The sequence below is a fragment of the Ochotona princeps genome, chromosome 9 (genome assembly GCF_030435755.1).
Source record: "Ochotona princeps isolate mOchPri1 chromosome 9, mOchPri1.hap1, whole genome shotgun sequence".
Lineage (NCBI taxonomy): Eukaryota > Metazoa > Chordata > Mammalia > Lagomorpha > Ochotonidae > Ochotona > Ochotona princeps.
The window spans coordinates 2,567,216-2,585,837 of NC_080840.1; the positions used below are offsets into that span (position 1 = coordinate 2,567,216).

The 18,622-nt window shown below is 48.3% G+C and overlaps 1 protein-coding gene across 2 annotated transcripts in view; it reads left to right on the top strand.

Moving 5' to 3' along the window:
* Positions 1 to 2,533: 2,533 nt before the first annotated feature.
* The window catches only part of FAM135B (family with sequence similarity 135 member B), a 288,328-nt gene continuing 272,239 nt past the window's right edge, over positions 2,534 to 18,622 (top strand). The window contains exon 1 of one of the 2 annotated variants that reach the window (XM_058668452.1): positions 2,534 to 2,629. The gene's annotated coding sequence lies outside the window, so the exon portion shown is untranslated. Of the gene's footprint in view, positions 2,630 to 2,704; positions 3,049 to 18,622 lie in introns of those variants that run through there. The other variant, XM_058668449.1, reaches the window with a different exon arrangement.

Here is an 18,622-nt window from a genome sequence, read left to right on the forward strand (position 1 = left end):
GTGGGAGTGGGGGAGCAGATCCTGGGACATGCTGATTGGAACAGGTTACATGTTGCTTTATCTCAAAGTTCATTGAGAGTCTTATCACAGATAGCAGATGTGTGTTGGTGAAAAAGAAATTAAAAAGTGTGCTTTTGGGCCCAGCCGTGTGGCCTAGTGGCTAAAGTCCTCGCCTTGGACGCGCCAGGATCCCATATGGGTGCCGGTTCTAATCCTGGTGGCTCCACTTCCCTTCCAGCTCCCTGCTTGTGGCCTGGGAAAGCAGTGGAGGACAGCCCAAAGCCTTGGGACTCTGCAACCACATGGGAGACCCGGAAGAGGTTCCTGGTTCCCGGCTTCGGATCGGCGCAGCAAAGGCCGTTGCGGTCACTTGGGGAGTGAGTCATCGGATGGAAGATCTTCCTGTCTCTCCTCCTTTCTGTATATCTGACTTTGTAATAAAAAAAAATAAATCTTAAAAAAAGGGTGCTTTTGTGCAAAAGAAAGGCTCTTCAAAGAGTTCCACAGAAATAAGGAATATGGATTTCAAAAATTAACTTATCTTGTTCTTTTTTCCATTAAGTGTTTGAAGTATTCTTGTGTATTGTACATATATCAACATGTAATTTTTTTTTATTCAAAAAAGTCGGTGTTTTCCAGAAGCACACACTGGAGGTCTCGGTTCCCAGTCCTGTCCACCAAGCCCTCCTACCATCCTTATCTCTATGGTTGGCTGCCGGCTCTCTGACGTCCTCCCACTGACGCCTGCTCCAGGGGCATGCTCGTGTCCGAGGCCCTCCCACTGACGCCTGCTCCAGGGGCATGCTCGTGTCCGAGGCCCTCCCACTGACGCCTGCTCCAGGGGCGTGCTCGAACAAGCACTGGCTTGTTTACTTGTGTCTCTGGTCATTTCACATGAGTTACTTTAGTTTAAAACTACTACACACTTTGTGCTTTCCTGCTTAATACCAGGGAACTTTTATGCAGGCAGTTGAAGCATAACCCAGGATAGGAAAAGCTCCATGCTCCTGTCCTTTGTCTATGGCCGGAGTCTAGTAATTGGGGTGGATAACATTGAGGTTATGTAAAAGTGCAATGTCCAGGACCAGCAACATGGTAGAGCGGGTTAAACATCTGCCTGCAGGGCCACCACCCCATACGAGCACGACTTCATGTTCTGACTGCTTTGTTGTAATTAAATTCCCTGCTTACGGCCAGGGATAGCAGCAGAGGGTGGTTCAGGTCCTTGGGTGCCTACACCGATGTAGGCAATCCACAGGAAGCTCTTGGCTTAAGATGAACCCGCGACCATTTGGGGAGTGAACCAGTGGATGGAAGAGTGTGTAACTCTGCCTTCCAACTAAAAGTAAAATAATTCCTTTTTTTAAAAAATTCAATACCAATAGTACAACAATGCCATATAATTCTTACCATATTTTCAGGACAAAGATTGTAAAAGGGCGGCACCCTTTACTCCGTGGAGAAATAACTAGTTGGATGTTTGCCATTCAGCTGTGTGCTGTGAAGGCAGCCAAGGCAGAGCAGGACTCCTGCTGCTGTGGTGGCAACAGCCTGCTCCCCGCACCTAGCCTGCCCATGCTACCACATCCCCAAAGCTGTGTTGTATTCTGAGCTTTGTGACCATGCCTCTCTCAAATCCCTCCAGTGCCCCCTGCTGTCCTCAGGGTCACTCAGAGTCTTTGGCATGCTGCCCATGGGTACCCACGCCAGGGCTTGCCTCCCTGTCCCGGCAAGGCTGCTCAGCTCTCCTGGACCAAGAGCCTGGACCGCCCTTGCAGGCCAGGTCCTCTGCTTCCTGACCCAGCACTCTCTCCACCCCGCTTCCGCTCTTTTCCTTGATCCTGTCTTACCTGGGTTCCCTGTTCCCACGTACACTCATGAGGGCTGTAGCTGCTTGGCCACAACCCCCCTTGTGCTGTAATGAACTTCCAGGACCCCAAGCCCAAGGCTGTCTCATTGCCTGTGGCAGGTTTGCCAGGACAGCCAGCAAGGAGATAGAGAAGCGGAGATCCAGGTAGGGCATCTGCAGATTCTTAGTAAACCAGACGTGGCTTACGCACCCACCTCTTTCTTGCTCTTAAACACTCCGAAGAATTGTTCAGGTGCCTGGATCCCTGAGTCTGGGGTCCAGACGTGACGCGTTAACGGACGGACTGCAATCACGACGGGGGACTTGTTGCCTGGCGCTATAACCCGTTCTCGGGAATCTACTTGTTGCCCCTGGACTTATTTCCAAGTGGAGCACCTCCTCCTCAAGACGATGTCTGGAAAGGCCCCCTGCTTCCCTCCTCACAACGGTCCTCCAGCGCGGAGCGCACTTGCGGCGTGCGGTTGGGACTGAGCATGCTCGCGGGCCGCGGGGCGGGCAGGGCCGCACCTCGGCCCCGCACTGGCGCCCCCCGCAGGCCGGGCGGCCGGCGGTCGGCGGGGCGAGCGGGCGGGCTGTGGCCGCCGCGCAGCGCCCTGGCCGGGAGCTCCTGGCGCGGACCCGCGGCGGCGGCCTTGGGAGGGCGCGCAGCCGCTCGGCCGTGCGCAGCGGCAGGGCGGTCTCTCCGGGCCGCGGGGGCGTGCTGCGCGGCGCGGGGCTGGCCGCGTCCGGCGGGGGAAGGAGAGGCGCAAGGGCGCTGAGGTGAGCCGAGCCTGAGAGGCTGCTGCGGGGGTGGACGCGGGCTCAGCCCTCGGTCCTCCCGCCTGGGCAGTGGTGGCGGCCCAGTGCCCTGGCCGCTCGGAGGCCGCGGCGGGCAGCTGTTGCGCCGAGAGGGGGCAGGTGCGGAGTTCCATAACCATAGCAACCGCATCAGCACCGCGGTGGTGGCAGCGGCGGCGGCGGCGGCGGCGGCGGCGGGGAGGGCAGCATTTTCTCGCTCCTCCTCCAGGCAGCCGCCGCGGGCACCCGGGATCCAGCTCACAGGTGCGGGGACTCCTTGGCCCGCCCACTGCCGCTGCCGGTGTCTGGAGAAGGCAGCGGAAAAGAGGAGAGGGAGGAAGAGAGAGGGACCCAGGCGCGGCCCAGGAGCTGAGGAAGAAGAGTCCTGCGGTGGGAGACAGGTAGGTGAGAGCGCGCTGGCGTCCGTGGCCAGCAAAACTCTGTCCTGAGGCAGTGACGTTTCTGAAAGTGGTTTTCAGTTAGGTGGCTTTCTGTCACCCAGCAGCAATTCTGCCGCGTTGTATTTTACCCCTCTTCCGTAATCGCTCGGCCGTTTTGGCAGGTCTTGAGAGTACTGGAGAGATGTGTGTGTTTTAGGTGGAGGAGAGCTCTGGGCTCCTGAGGTGGTCCCCGCAAAGTCCCGCTGGAGTCTGAGGGAGCTTATATAGACCTCGTCGGAGTCCTGTCCTGGCAGGCTACGCAGGGGTGGAGGGTACAATCTTGCGTGACCCATGAGTTTCCTGTGCCTTGACCAGGGGTCAGTGTAATGCAGGTGATATGAGAGCCCAGAAGGAACACCACCGCTTCAACTGTATGGCTGGCTTCAAACACAGCCTCCGCAGGGGTCCCAGACGCAGGAAGCAGCAACTCTGACCATTTGGGACTGGAGGGGGGTATCGCTGGAGTTTCTCATTGATGATAGGGGATGGGATGGAGTTGACAGAAAATATTAAGCCAACAGTCAAGACAGCATCCGCCCACCCAAGCGTTGCCAGCAAAGCGGGGGACTACATGGGGCTTGTGACTCTCCTTGCCGCTGGGCAGTCTAAAATCCCCCTTCAGTTTTGCATTTTAACCTCGGAGGGGGAGGGGACATTGCTGTCCATCAGGTTACTGTACTGTGGCTGTTGAGCGGCATGTTGAAGGGGCCAGGCACTGTGGGACTGTCCCCACAGTGATGGCTGTTAACCACATCTGTCGGGTAGAGGCGTAAGTGGCCCTGGAGAGAACCACAGGAATATGGGGATACATGTAGGTGAGGAATTTGGGGTTGCAGTGTTCTTGCATTTGGGTAAGTAGGTCTCTGGGCAATTTCCAGGCAGAGTAGCCATTGACTTTGAAAGAGCTCTGGCGTTTATACCCTGGCCTCAGGGGACAATGAGAAGTCCCAGTTAAAAGGCATGTTCTTCAATTGCCTTTTAATTTATGATGTCGTTATGTTACCCCTGGGCATGGGACTTGGCCAGTGTTCCATCTGGGGACCCATGTAATGAGGATGGTGCTGTAGTAGTCTGGGCAGATGACAAGGTGCAGAGGAAAGGGTCAGAAAACAGATGTGAAATCCGATCTTACCACACACTGGCTCTGTGACCTTGCTTTGCTTCTCCCATCTATAGAATGGGACGTTCGTGAAGTTTGAAGCTTACCAGAGTCTCCTAAGTATCGTAAAGGGAAAACTCGTAATGGAAGGTTTTTCAAAATCCAACATCCCATGTAACTGTAAGGAGGTTTCATTTTGAGAGAGTCCGCGCTATTAGCAAGTGGTGCAAGAGCCAGCAGCTACGAAAAGGGAATTGAAGCCTTCATCAGGTATTGGTCACTGGGGCACTATCATCTAGTCCCAGGTGCTCACAGGTCAATACAAAGAGTTTATCAGAGTCCTTCCTGCTTACAGGTGCTGAAGGTCAAATGCCTTGCCATCAGTTGCAGGGCTCCTCTAGCTTGAGTGAGACAGTGTGGCCTACTCAAACTCGGCTGGACTGAGCATTTTATACCAGCAATGTTGACTTGCCCATGGCGAGAGCCAAGCACATGTTGGCTAGATGGATGTGTTGGACGGTGTGTACTGCTCCTTTGCTTACCAGTGCTGAATGTTTCCCACATGTTTGCATGTATGTGTTCCAAACTGAATGTTTACAACTTGATTGCATTGTTGGGAGGACTGTACTGCTGGAGGAGCCAAGACTGTCTGACATGGTTACCCGATCTTTCCTACCCCTTCTGTACATACCTACCCTCTCCACCTGATGATGCCGCTTCCTGTGGAAAGCCTTCCTGCTGTCCTATGACATGCTCCCATGACACGTTACAACTGCTCAGTGATGGGCTGTGCTGTGTCATTACCTGCCCTCTTTCAAGACATTATCACTCCAGAAGACAGGGGCCGCTGCCTACCTGACCTTGGCTGTGGCTGTAGCTTCTGGCCCAACAGCTGCCTTGGTGAATGTTCATGGAACGCGTGAGGGGGATCTGCCTGCAGATGACCACCTATGCAGGGGTGAGGCATGCAAAGAGCTGCTGCAGCCCTCTTCTCCTGTCTCTGCATGTGAGGCAGGCCTGCGGGATACTTTCTGAACTGCTGTGCGGTTGTACCTTACCTAGGATCAGCCCGCTGAAGCAGAATGAGGGGAATGGAAGTGACGTGTTTTTGCCTTAAAAATGCTGATTTCTTCCTCACGTGTGTGCTTTAGGATAATGTAATCTTGAATCGAATGGCCTTCATGTAACGTTTGCTGAAGATGCCTGATGGAATATTTTACACTCTTTATTTCTCTCCCATCAGTTGTTGCCCTTCATTTCTACTGCAGTGTGGAGAAACATGCATTCAGTTGAGAACCCCCAGGTTTGAATCCAGGTTCTCAGGGGACCTGGAACAAGTCCTGCTCTCACAGTTTCTTGATTTCTGAGGTTTGAATGTAAGCATTCAATCTCATAGGGAGGCCAAAAGCTTAGAGTTGGTTGATAGCTATGTGGTAATAGCAATTCATAAACTACAAAATACTCAACCCATGTAAATCCTTTATGTCCTAGAAAATGAGCCCTTTGTGTAAGGACACGTGTCAGACCCAATGGACTTTGCATCCTGGCTCCTCCACTTGTTAGCTCAGTGTGACAGTCTGTCGGCCATGCTGCTCCTGAGCCGTTTGTCTCATCTGCATCGTATTTAAGGCTAGCTGCCTTGCAAGGTAGGCTGGGGATATGTACAATGAGAAGAGTGCAGTCAAGACAGCATATTTCACAGTGGTAGTTATAAATGGCCAAAACTGAAAGCTGAATTTTGTGAAGTGCACCAAATATGCTTTCTTCCTCTACTTTACCTACTTTTGAGGAAGAATTAGGGGACACTCTAGGAAGATGGTAGGAGCCTATATCAGGAAGGGAACTTTGGCAGGTGACATGCCAAGACAGAATAGCGTGAACTAAAGATTTTGGTTCAAGTGCTGATGCTCATGGCACCTTGTTCCACCTGCTTATAGAACTATAAAGCACCTGGCCTCCTTCCGTTTCTGGACCTCAGTTTGTTCATCTTTAAATGACCTGTATGGTTTTGTTAACCCTGTCAAGTTCTTGTTCAGCACTTAAATATCCCAGTCTTTACTTCTTATTCCCAAGGCTCCATCTAGGCCCCTCAGCCCCTCCTCTCCCATCAAGGTTTACAGCTGGCTAAGAACTCTGCATTTCAATGGGATCCATATCTATACCCTCACCACCAGGGTTCTCTGCCAGTTTGCCCTCAACCCTGAGGGCTACGCCGGGCAAGATGATCCAGAGACGTATGGAAATTTAAGACCCATTTCTCGTGCTCTCTCCTTGTCCCCATCCAGGTGTTAACTGATCCCAGAAGCTAGGCTGTCGGCCTAGGCAGTCTCCTTCATTCAGAATGTGTGTGATGTCCCCACGCAGCCTGGTCTTGAGGAGCTGACAAGTTTTCATGGCTGCCCCTGATACCTCCTGAGCTTCCCAGACACTGGTGCTCAGCCCTGTCATGGATTCTGCCTTGACAGGAATCATATATCTGGGTGGCTGCACGCCAGTCTCAGGGATTGTTGTTGGGGGCAGATTTCAGCCTCACGAGGGAGATGGCACAGAGAGCCAGGCCCTACAGCCATTCACTTCTGGTGCAGATTGAGTGGCACCTAGTTCAGGGTGTTCAGGCCTAAATGGCCTGCTGTGGGCTGCTCACCGTGCAGACCCTAGGACTCACATGTGTTGTGGGGACCAGGCAGAGGTGGAGAAGAGCCAGCCATGACATGCAGGATTCTGGTGGGAGCAAGCAGCAGGTGCTTCGGGCAGTTCCTGAGAGGAACTCTCAGTCATGGCTCCACAGAGGGATGTCTAACCTGAGGGCTGAAGAAATTTCCAGAGGGGAGGGGAGTTAGGAAGGGAGTGACATATGGTGACTGGGATACAGAAAGTAGCAAGGCAGGAAAGTGAATAAGCAGGGATAGGGCACAGAGGATGAAGGGCTATCGCTGACACTACACGAGCAGATGCAAGAACTTTGAACATTGTGTGAGCCAGGCGAGTGGATTTTCCCCTGTAGTGAAAGTCATGGAGAGCTGTGTAAAGCCCTGGAATTGCCAGAATGTTCTCTCCACCTCTAGCATCGCAGCTGCCTCAGAGAAGCTGGGTCAGGCAGAAGAAAGGACTCTTCTCAGAAGCTTCTGAGTGTTGCGTGTAGGCAGTGAGCTGGCATGAAGAGGGATGAGAAGAAGAGTTTTGAAGGGACAGGAGGAGGATGTCTGATCTCAACAGTGTAGGGACTTTAGGCCCCTGATATAGATCAGATGGATTGGGGCTGTGGTCAACACTCAGCGTTTTCTCCCCTCCTCCCCAGTTGCCTGCAAGCCCCTGCGTCTTTCCCCTAAGCTCATCCTACAGGTTTTGAGTGGACACACTTGCTTCCCTCCTACTCCCATTGAACTGTGATATTAAATTGTGGTCAAACTTTTTCAGTAACTTCCTTTCTTAGGGTAAGATTTGAAGTCTTCCCAGGACCCAAAAACCCTGCTTGACCTTTGGTCGCAGAGCAAGACCACCCTTGTCCCCACCTCTGCCACTCTCTGGAGAACTTTAACCCCACTCCCTTCGGTACCGTGGTGGCGCTCCTTCCTGGAAGAATCTTTCCTCAGGTAACCACATGGTTGATTCCTATTATAGTTTGGGTGCAGTTTGAGTGTCACTTTATCAGCTACCCTCTAGTGCCTGTCTCTAAGCCAACAGTCTCTGCTTTATATTGTGGAGTGACCGACCCCGGCCAGACTTAGCTCTTGCCTCAGAGAAGGAACTCAAGGAAGATACATAAAGAAAGGTGAATGGAGAAGATTTATTTGAAGCAAAAACACATACTCACACACCAGTGTAGGCAAGCTTAGGAGAGAGAGCTACTGCGCTTCACAGCATTTGAGCCATCCTTTTATTGGGCCTGGGGTAAGGCTTAATTGCTCATTCAGAATGGATGGAGTTTAGGACAGGGCCTGAGTAACCACCCATCTGCTTGCTCTGTTTTGGAAGTCTTAGTAGTGTCATGACATCAGTTGCATCATGGCAGTGAGATGTGCTAATTTTATCATAATGATATTACAATGAGCCAAAGGTCACTATGGGGTCACAGCTGGCAGCTGTATTGGCTATATTTTAGCTGATGCCAGTTCTTGATCAGTGAAACCACAGCTGTGGTCTGCATGAAAATGCGTGGGACTTGGGGGCACAGGTGTGGCTACAACACAGCTACTGGCAAACTCAGTTTCTCTTCGTCTGTATCCCTTCGATGTGTCTTCCTAGCACTTTTCAACCTGTTATGTTTATGAAGCCAACTGCTGCTCTCCCACTGGTGTTAACTTTAACCTGTCATGTAACAGGTGCTCGTGCCATTTGTCGAATGCATGAATGTAAGATTGGATTATGTCAATCCAGCAGTGACAAGAATGATTCAAGGATGAAACAAAGACTAATCCAGATAATGGATTAAGAAAAAAATTAAATGACTATTTACAAAATACCAACTGCTTAGCAGACATGGCTAGCTGGTTGCACTGAGACTGCCAGGATCCAATCTTGGATGAGCTCTTCCTTGGGCCGTGGAAAATGATGAGAAAGTCCCCACCTGGGCCTTGGGAAGGCTGAATTCTGATACTTACTTCCTATGTCACTTGAGACATATTCTTCCCACTCTATTCTTCTGTGCCCTGTGTTTTTCACTGATGGCACAGCTTTTGTCATTGTTGTTTGGCTTTATGGTGGAGAGAAGAGTTTTCTTTCTCCCTGAGGATTTAGTTTCTAATTTTGCTTTACTTCCACAGATGTTGAAGTGATGCCAGAGTCTCTAAGCTCACATGAAAATCTTCAGCTACTTGGGTGGGCAGTGAAGGGAAGGGGTGGGCAGCACCCAGAGTGGGCAGAGAAGAGGCTGTGATGGGGTGAACACTGCACATGGATCACCCCAAGCCAGTGCATACTCACCCCGTGGAAAGTGTCTTTGGCGGGGGCTCTTTGCACACTGTGCCTGTGGAAAAAGTGAGCTCTGGGTGGAGTGACGAAGGCAAGGCGCTCTGCACCCTCTTTCTCAGCCAGGTCTGCCTCTGCTGGGTGCCTGATGCCCGTCTCAGGTCTCGTTGTCACCCCCAACCCTGTGTGGGCTCAACACTCTGCTCTTCTCTTCCTGCCTATATGCAGTGAAATCCCCTTGGTTTGTTGCTTGGTGTATGATGGTTCATGTCTGGTTCTTAAGTATGTTTTTAAGTTTCTGAGATCAGGGCCTGCATTTGACTTTCTGGAAGAAGCCTGATGTCTGAGAAGAAAATGGATCAAGACAAGTGTTCTAGGGCACCACTAATCTGAGTCAGTTGTGTTTCTGGAACAGGGCCTTAGCCTTCCTCAGATTATTTTCTGGTGTAAGTGGTGAGTGTATCTTCCACTGGAAAATGGTGGTTACAAATAAACACTTTGGTAGTGTGTATTCCATTGCTGTGCAGCGGTTACACAGGGTAGAAGAGACAAGGGAACCATGGAGACTTGGTGGCAAGATATTGTAGGCAATAAAGGGTACATGGAATGAAAGATGGTTGAATTCTGGAGGGGTAGGGAGGGTGGTTGGTGGCCTTCTCCCTTGGCCCAGTGGATCTGCCTTGGCTGGGGACCTGCAAAAGATCACATTTTAAGTGGGAAACTATGAGTTCTGTGTTGAATAAACTGATTTTTAGGTCTTGGGATTTATCCGGGTGCAATGTAGATGATTAAAGAGATCAGTTAATTGAGAGAAAAAGAGAGAGAAGAGAAGAGAGAGGAGAGAGAGAGAGAACTGGCAGGGTAGTGATCACTCAGTGGAAGTGTGTAGAATGAGGAAATAAACATATTCTAGAGCCATAAGGTCTCTCCCACTGCCCATCCAAAAATAAAACAGAAAACCAAAACGGCACACTATAGAATTTCCTCTTGGCTTAGGGAGGTTCACTGTCTGTCTACGCTGTTGGCTGGGTCAGAGCATCCCCTGCTGTTCCCATGGCTGGCTCCCCTCTCATCCAGGCTCTTCTTGGAGTCTCTCTAGACAGTCTTTATCAAGCAGCTCCTCTAATCTCTAGCCATAGCTTGCTTTAAATTTTTCCTCTTAGCATTCATAATGCTATCACTGTCTGAAATATCACAGATATACTGCCCTTTTTTTTTTTTTTTACTGACTGTCTCCTCTGCAAGATGATAGGCTTCAAGGTGTCAGAACTTTGCTGTGTTTACAGCTGCTCTGGAGGCTTTGAGCAGTTGCCACCATGCCATGAGCTTGCAATAAATATCTATCAGAAAACAAATAGAACAAGCAATACTAGACATGTTCAATAACGAAATAATATGCTTCCAAATTAAAAACCAATAACCACAGCCCCGTTTAAGCACCACTTAGAGTGAGCTCCTGGTCAGGAGACGGACTTACAATTCAGGGTGTCCTGCAGCCTGGGCTCTGAGGCCGCTCCTCCTCTTTGCCCTGCTCATCCCTCCAGCTGATAGTAGTGTATGTGTTTCAGGTTACCATCTGAATGGAAGAGAGGAATCTCCCTGGTCATAGACAGAGGTAAAGGCTATGGGCAAATTCCATCTGCTGCTTTTTCAGTGAATGCAGGGGGAGTGTTGGGCAGTGTTCTGGCAAAGAGCTTGGCTTCAGAGCTGTAAATGTGGGGCCTAAGTTCAGAACCCCACTGCTCTACTTAATCTGGAGTCGCAAAAGTCCTTCCTGAGACAGTTGTTCCTAACCTTAATTATGTCAAGGATGACTTTGGACAGCTGAAGGAACCTGTGGCCATGGTTCTCAGAAGAGAAGAAATGTGTTCCTGTGGGGATTGTGGATCGTCCATCATCCTTCCAGGCCCTCCAATCAGGAGACCGTGTCTACAGAGTGGCCGTGCTGCCTCAAGGCCTGTGAACATCCCTGCTTGGTGCTGTGTCGTAGATGCACTGTTTGGAAAAGCCAGCTCAGCGAGTGTGAGGGCAGGTGAGACAGAATTGTGGAGGTGGAAGGACTTACGCAGTCTTCAGAGGAAAGCAGCTCTGCTTTGAATCCCAATTCTAACCAGATTTGGCAGATGTGTTCCATTGTTCCCATTCCAAGTTTAAAATTGGAAATTTTACCTCCCTGCTATGTCCTGGGGGACCACACTGATTGGTCACTCTGGTTCTGATGTTAGCTGAGGAACCTCTATTGGCCTCCATGGGATAGTCCTGCTCATTCCCTATCTTTGGTTCACTTTTCTGAGATGCAGAGCCTGAAATGGGTTTCTTGTGTGGGGGATGGATAGAGAGATGCTCTCATCTGAAAAGAGGGTATGGAGAGAGCAGGATCGGGCATGCAAGAGGCTAGGCACAGATATTAGTGACACCTGGTGAAATTTCAGCCTGACAGCACAGGATGCTTTGGGCCCAGTGTGTCTTGAAGTCAAAGTTTCAGGTTTTGGCCAATGCTATGGATCCAGGGCTAGGGGATATTTCCTCGCAGATGTTTTTGAGCAAAGGTGGCTCTAACCAGGATTGTACTCAGTCACACACTTGCTTGCGTGATGCACCTGTCATGTATCCAGGTATTCTGGGTAGCAGAGACCCACTGCTTCGTCTGCTTGTTGAGCATGTCCTTTTATTGCCGTTCTTCAATTGCACAGATGCTTCTGGCCAGACACCTGTCATCTATCTGTGAATTTTCTATTCCTCATTTACTTATGTGAGCTCATTGGCGTGGAATTTCAGCAGTATTATTCCCCCAAAACCTAATTTTAATCTATTCTATAGTGCTGTGATTTTTTTTTTATTTCAGTTATGTTACTTTACTTGTATTAATATTAGTTTCTTATTTTTTGGAGTATCACTTAAAAAGTAGTTACTGAATTTTAGAGTTGCACACACACACACACACACACACACGCACAAAATGACAGCGAGAGTGATCTATCCACTGGTCGACTCCTCAATGACTGCAAAGGCTAGCACTCTAGGGCTGACGCTAGAAGCCAGGAACCCAATCCAGTTTCCCCTTGTGGGTGGCAGGGACCTGACCATTCAATCCATCGCTTGAGACAGCAGCTGGAGCTGGGACTCAAGCCCAGGTACCGTGTGGTGGGCTGTGTGGGTCCCCGCTGGCATTTGAACTGCAGGGCTGATTGCTCCTATAATTAGATTATTTTCCTTGAAGCATTAGTAATAGAAAATAATGAAGAATTTATAAGAAAGTTACATGGGAAAATAACATTTAATAGCTTCTATTATAATGCATGGTGCTGTAGGCGCCTGATCAATGTTTGTTCTGTTTAGAGGTTGCTCTGTGTACTTTCTTATCAGTGGAGAAGAAGGAAGGGTTGATGTTCATGAAGACTAACGAAGCTGTGTGAAACTCTTCCTTCGTCATGGTGTCTCGTGGGATGGACTAAGGGAGACCTTTAGGGAGCCACTAGGACCCCCATTGAAGGAGTTGGAGACATTCAAGCTCCGGGAGTCTTTGAGGTCGCCAGCCCATGCCAGCCCTAAGCAGCAAGTTATGTTCCTAAGTGTGACTGTGAGTCACCAAAGAAAACCTAAATTACAGACTGTAAATCCTGCTGCAAGAAGACAGAGGAGGAGAAGTTCTAAAATAAGTTACACCAGAGATTGCTAAAATTAGGTAGAGAAGTATGTGATGTTTAAAGGATTTGGTACAAGTTATCTGAAAATTAATTTCTGGGGCACACATCCCCATAGCTGAGGTTTTACTGCAAGGGAAGAGACAGTGGCTAAACCAGCGGCTTTTGTGAAACCTTGTTGATTTAAAATCAATATGAAATGCATTGAGGGATAAATGTCTTTTTTAAAAATTTGTTTAAAGGAAATATACACATATAAGGTTATCCTTGAGCTCAGGGTAGAATTCACCAAGCTCAGTATTTTCACATGCTGGCTTGTATTGGTCTTTGGGGAGAAGGAAATGAATGTTAATAAATTACCTTGGGAATAGCAGAATGAAATTCCGCCTGGGTTTTCTCACCCTCCAGCTTCTTTTTCATGTGTGTGGAAATTGGCATCAAAGAATGATTATAAAATCATTTTCAAGTGACAGATGAACTCTGCAATAGGAACTGGTGCAGATTTGAGTTCTTTTTAGAACGTGTTTTCCTAGGTGATGCTTCCAGTTCAACTCTGCGCACGAGCTCTTGGTGGTCCCATTAAGGCTGCAGAGACTGTGGCGGAGAGGACCAGCTATCTTTGCACATTGTCGTGGAGTTTGGCAGAGTTCGAGCTAGAACCTGACCCCTGAGTGCTCCGCTCTCGCAACTTGTCCCTCAATAGCCATTCTGTAGATGCCCTTTGTGGAGGGCATTGCAAATTCAGCTGCAGATAATGGAACAAACCGAAAGAAAAAAAGAGCAATAAAAATCTAATCCAAAGCTTACAGAATCTCCAATAGCTCAGATCTTTAGCTTTTGACCACCTAAGTGTAAATCCACAGAAGTTGTGGACCCCTGATTACATGGGGGATTTGTCTGATGACCTCATAATGTCAGTGTTGTTTCCAGCCTCTTGACAGGAGCACAGATGGGAGAGTGTATGCGTGTTCATGTGCTAAGACATTTGATGGGATGAGGAGCCTGCACAGGTTTAAATAGAATTGGAAAGGAAAAGGAGTCCAGAGTAATCTCTGTTCTTTCTACTTATTCAGGTAAAAAGTCAAGAAGTTTTAGGTGTTTTTCTTATTAAGACTTCATTGGCTATCCTGAATCAATATGAAAGAAAATATATTTAATGCGATTGCAGATCTGTCCTTTCTTTTTTGTTCTCTCAGTTTAATTCAGTGGCTCCCTGTATATTTCTGTTTCAAATTCAATGATTAATGCATGTGTCAAAACTCCTGGGATATTAATGTAATACATAGTTTACATTTGGACTTAATTTAAGATGCGTCTCATTTAAAGTCCAGCCTGAGGCTGGGTGGACACCAGTGCAGTGCAGTGCGGGGCTGGAGGCTGGCGTGGAGGCCCCGTGGGAGTGAAAAGCACATTTTGGGCTCAGTTTCCAAGGTCCTCATTGTGACTGCCAGGGACACAGAGAGGGAGGTGTTCCTGGGAAGGAGAGGCTGTGGGTCCTTGCCTGGCTTTGTCATGATGTGTTACTGTCACCTTCATTTCTCTCTCTCTCTCACACACACACCTTGTTTCACCTGCACAGCCTCCTCACACCCACCGTAGTTGTCATCTCTTCTGCACAGTCTTCCCCATTCCCTTGTGATTGAATCCAGCGCTTTCTTCCAGTCCCAGAGTAGTAGGACTTGGCTAGATCCTGACACACAGTATCAGGCCATGGAGGCAGTGTGTGTGTGTGTGTGTGTGTGTGTATGCATTAATTCTCCATGTCTTGGTTAGTTGTGTGTTCTTGTATAGGTATTTTACTCTCTCTGTAATTTACTATTTTTATTTATGAGATTGGGAATAAAAATAGTATATCCTTTAGCTTTTGGTTAGAATTTTAAAAACATGAATGCAAATGTTAGAGGTATTCCTTATGCATACCAGGACTCTATAAATGTTGTATTTCGCACTGCAAGCATTGATTTAGCTCTGTTACTTGGAAATAATGTGCTTCAACTTTTTATTTGTTGTGCCTGAAACAGTGTCATTCACTCATTGAACAAAAATTCAATGAAACACCTGACTCTAGGTACTACACTTGCACAGGTTTCATAGGACAATACATTTGTTGAATTCTTGAGAGAATGGCTGGATAGATGCATCTGTATATGGATTAGTAAGGTAGATGCATGGATGGATGAATGCTGGAAGAATGGAAATGGATTCTTGTAAATATATGTATTAGAGCAACTTGTTTGAAGTTGAAAATGTAAAATCAAGGAACTCAATGTGAGAGATAAGGGTATTGTCTCTGAAGCTCTGTTTTAGTCAAGTTTATTAACCTAAGCATAAAATCATTCATCAAATAATAGGAATAATGCTATACCTATCTGATGAGGGATTATGAAGATTAAATGAGTTGATATATGACAAGCATTTATTCATTACTGATGTGCATTAAGTACTAGTAACGGTAAACTGCCCAGTGTGATAGCCTAGCAGCTAAAGTCCTCGCCTTGCAAGCGCCAGGATCCCATATGGGCACTGGTTCTAATCCTGGCAGCCCCACTTCCCATCCAACTCCCTGCTTGTGGCCTGGGAAAGCAGTCGATAATGGCCCAAAGCCTTGGGACCCTGCACCCGTGTGGGAGACCCAGAAGACACTCCCGGCTCCTGGCTTCAGAGTCATGTTTCCTCTTGAATTTCAGAAGCTAAGGAGCAAATTCCTGGTTGGGTTCCTCATGGCCTTTCTGGCCCTGTGCCACAACACACTGTTGTTTTATTTCTGTGTCCCCGGTGCTTCCAAACATCTCGCAGATACTCTGTAGCTTGTCATTGCTCACAGCTTTGGAAACAGGGTAGTGTTATATGTCTACAGCCTGCATTCATGTCCTCTGCTGAAATGACATTTGTTGCCTGTCTTGTCAGCTTCTCTTCATTCTGGAAGTCTCCTTTACATCTGTCTGTTGCAGCTCAAACATCAGCTGTGATGTGGAATGTTCCTTTCAGCTATTGGGATAATGTAGCCAAATGGATGTTCATCATAAGACTGAACACTTTTATACTCAAGTCTCTAGTTGGTGGGACCTGTCAAAGCAGATCTTTGATTTGCTGGCTTTATACCCCCCAACCACAGCCAATGTCTGGCTATTCCAGTCATCTCCTTGAAAGGTGGCTTGGCCTAGTCATGGTCAGATAGAGTCCTGGTTGTCAGAGCTGTTGAAGTAGCTGCTAGAGGTAGTTGGTCAGATGCTGAGACGGAAGTAGCAGCAGAGTGGAGGCTGGGAATACTGGAGTAGAAGGGCTGTCATTAATTTTGGAATAGAGCAGGAGGAATGACTGGCTGAGCTTAAAGACACATGGTGGGCTGTGTGGAAGAAGTGCTGAAGGGATGGCCTCCCAGACCATTCTAAAATGAACCCAGTCTAAGCATTAATCCATCTGAAGGAGTGGAGCAGCCATTGGTTCTTTTCCCTCAGCCTGCCCTGCTGGTGTGAGCTCAGTCCTACTCCACTGGATTAGCAGTCAATCAATATGCAATCAATATGACCCGAGGCACACAAGCCATGCATTTGAGTTCAAGAGATTTTAGGCCTGCTTTGCAATTTAGAACTAAAATTCATCAACTTACTCTCATTTCTTTTATTCATCCTACAGATATTATGGGACTTGCCATAGGTCAATTCCAGGGATAAAGATACGAGATTCTGCCATCATCATCTGAATAGCTACTGATTGCTAGCCTTAGCTTAGCAGGCATTACATTCAACGCTCTGTACACCTTATGTATTCAATCTGTAAGGGTATTCAGCTCCATAGTTTACAATAGGATGACATGTGAAAGTATTCATATTTTGAGGTATGTAGATACACAGCTTACTCCTCCATTATCTGCAGAGACTCTTAGGAGTTTTAGAACTTGTGGTTTCCTAAATAATGATGGTAGTCAATATGGAAAGAACATCTTTTGTGATCTATGACAAGTCAGTTTCAACCACACCTCAGTGATTTGAGCCATGCCAGTGGTCACCATGTCTGGACCACAGGAACCTACCTTGTAGTTAGAGGGCCAAAACTGTCAGATTCTTACCTCCATTTTCAGGGCAAGGGAGACAGGACAGGCTGGAGATTGACTTGTTCCTTCATGGCCAAATGTTTTAATTAGCCAGGGCTATCCGATGCAGCCCCTAACAAAGAGGAGATTCAAAAACTTTCAGGTAGCGAAGAGGGGCTAGGAGGTAGCTGCCTGGAAAGGGCAGGGATGTTCCACCCCACCCCTATACTTTGCCTCACACACTATTTCCAACTGTTGCTCTTGAGTTTTATCCTTTATAATAAACCAGGGCATGGAATTCAGTGCTTTTCTGAACTGTGTGTGTTGCTGTGGTGATTTACAGCTGTTTGATGAGAAACACACAACAACAGAAACTTGAAATTGCCTTCTGAAGGGCTGGGTAGCAAGAGGAGGCCTTGGGATGGAGCCTTTAACTTGTGGAGGTCTGTGCTAGTCTGGTTAGTCAAGCACTTAGTGTCAGTTGCTTGATGTGAAAAGTCAGCTCATTTGATAGTAGAAGCATTAGTAACTTTTTAATTCTTCCACACATAGCTGAGAAGGGGTTTCTGTCATCTGCAGAATGATGTCCCGGGAAGTTGGCTTCTGTGGAGTCCCAGGGATACTGCACTTACAGCTAAATATTTAGAAAAGACCGAAATTGCAATTTTTTAAATTCTGTTTTGGCAATCTTTACATTGTTGATTAGGGTAAAAAAGTTACAAGGGCTAAAGCGAATATTGAGGAGAAGCCCCACCCAGTCTCCCACCCACCCCAGGTCCCAGTAGTTCACCAGTTATGCATTGCTGCCGATCTCGCCACTCCAGACACGATGAGGCTGTTGAATAATCTACTGATTGACATAATGCATCGTAGAGTCTCCCTTTGTCCAGTGTTTCGCTGCCAACATATAGCTGTGGTGGTTGATTGACCTGTTCTATCTTCTGTCTTTTCTTGGTTAAGGTTCTGAGTCTGCCATTTTGGTTGAGGGGATCCCCAAAGAAACTTTGAGGTGTTCCCAGACCAGATTCCTATATGTACTAGCAAGTACAGGACCTGGCATAGTCCTTCTCCCCATCAGCTGGTGGTTGCAATTGCTGGGTTGGTTCTGTCTTCAGCCCTGACTTCTACTGGAACCAATGGGTGTTGCAGTCCAGCCTGGGTCTGCCCAGCACATACTCGGTCGTCACACAAACCAGTGGGAGCTGCAGCCTAGTCAGAGCAACTCACAATAACCCCCACCAGGCCTGCCCCTGCCCTGATTTGCCATATCCCATTTGGCTCTCGTAAATGTCACAAGGTATTGGACCTTAGTTCCATCCAACCAGCTCAACTGTCCAGCCCTCACGGATGTTGTTGAGTGGCTCTCTGTCTAGCCACCCCAGCCCCTGTCCTAGTTATTTTGTGCCTTCCCATTGGGAGTGGTAACCCAAGAAGGGGGAGCCCACTGTTTCCCTCCCAGGTCACTCCTACTCCCGGATTATGTTCTCTGCAGGTGGCCTGTGGTTTGACTTGACAGTATTAGCCCCTAGTGCCAGCTTCTTCTATGGTTAAGCCCCGACAGCTCTCACCCCCTCTAATTTTGCTAGCACTAGTAGGAATAGTCCGCCCATCCTGGCTCTTCCTTGATCTGGTCCACATGAGGCACACAGGTGCTGCAGCCCTGCCTAGTCTGGTCCATCCCCATCCCAGCTCATGTTCTCCAGTGGGAGTAGCTATCCAGCAAGGGAACCACCCCTTATTCCTCTGTCAGCTCTGCTCCTCCCTTCCTGATTCTCACGTGTGCTGGTCGGGTGCTGTGGTCTCATCTGGCACAGGCAGCCTCACCTTGGTATTCTGTGTTGTGCACTGCTT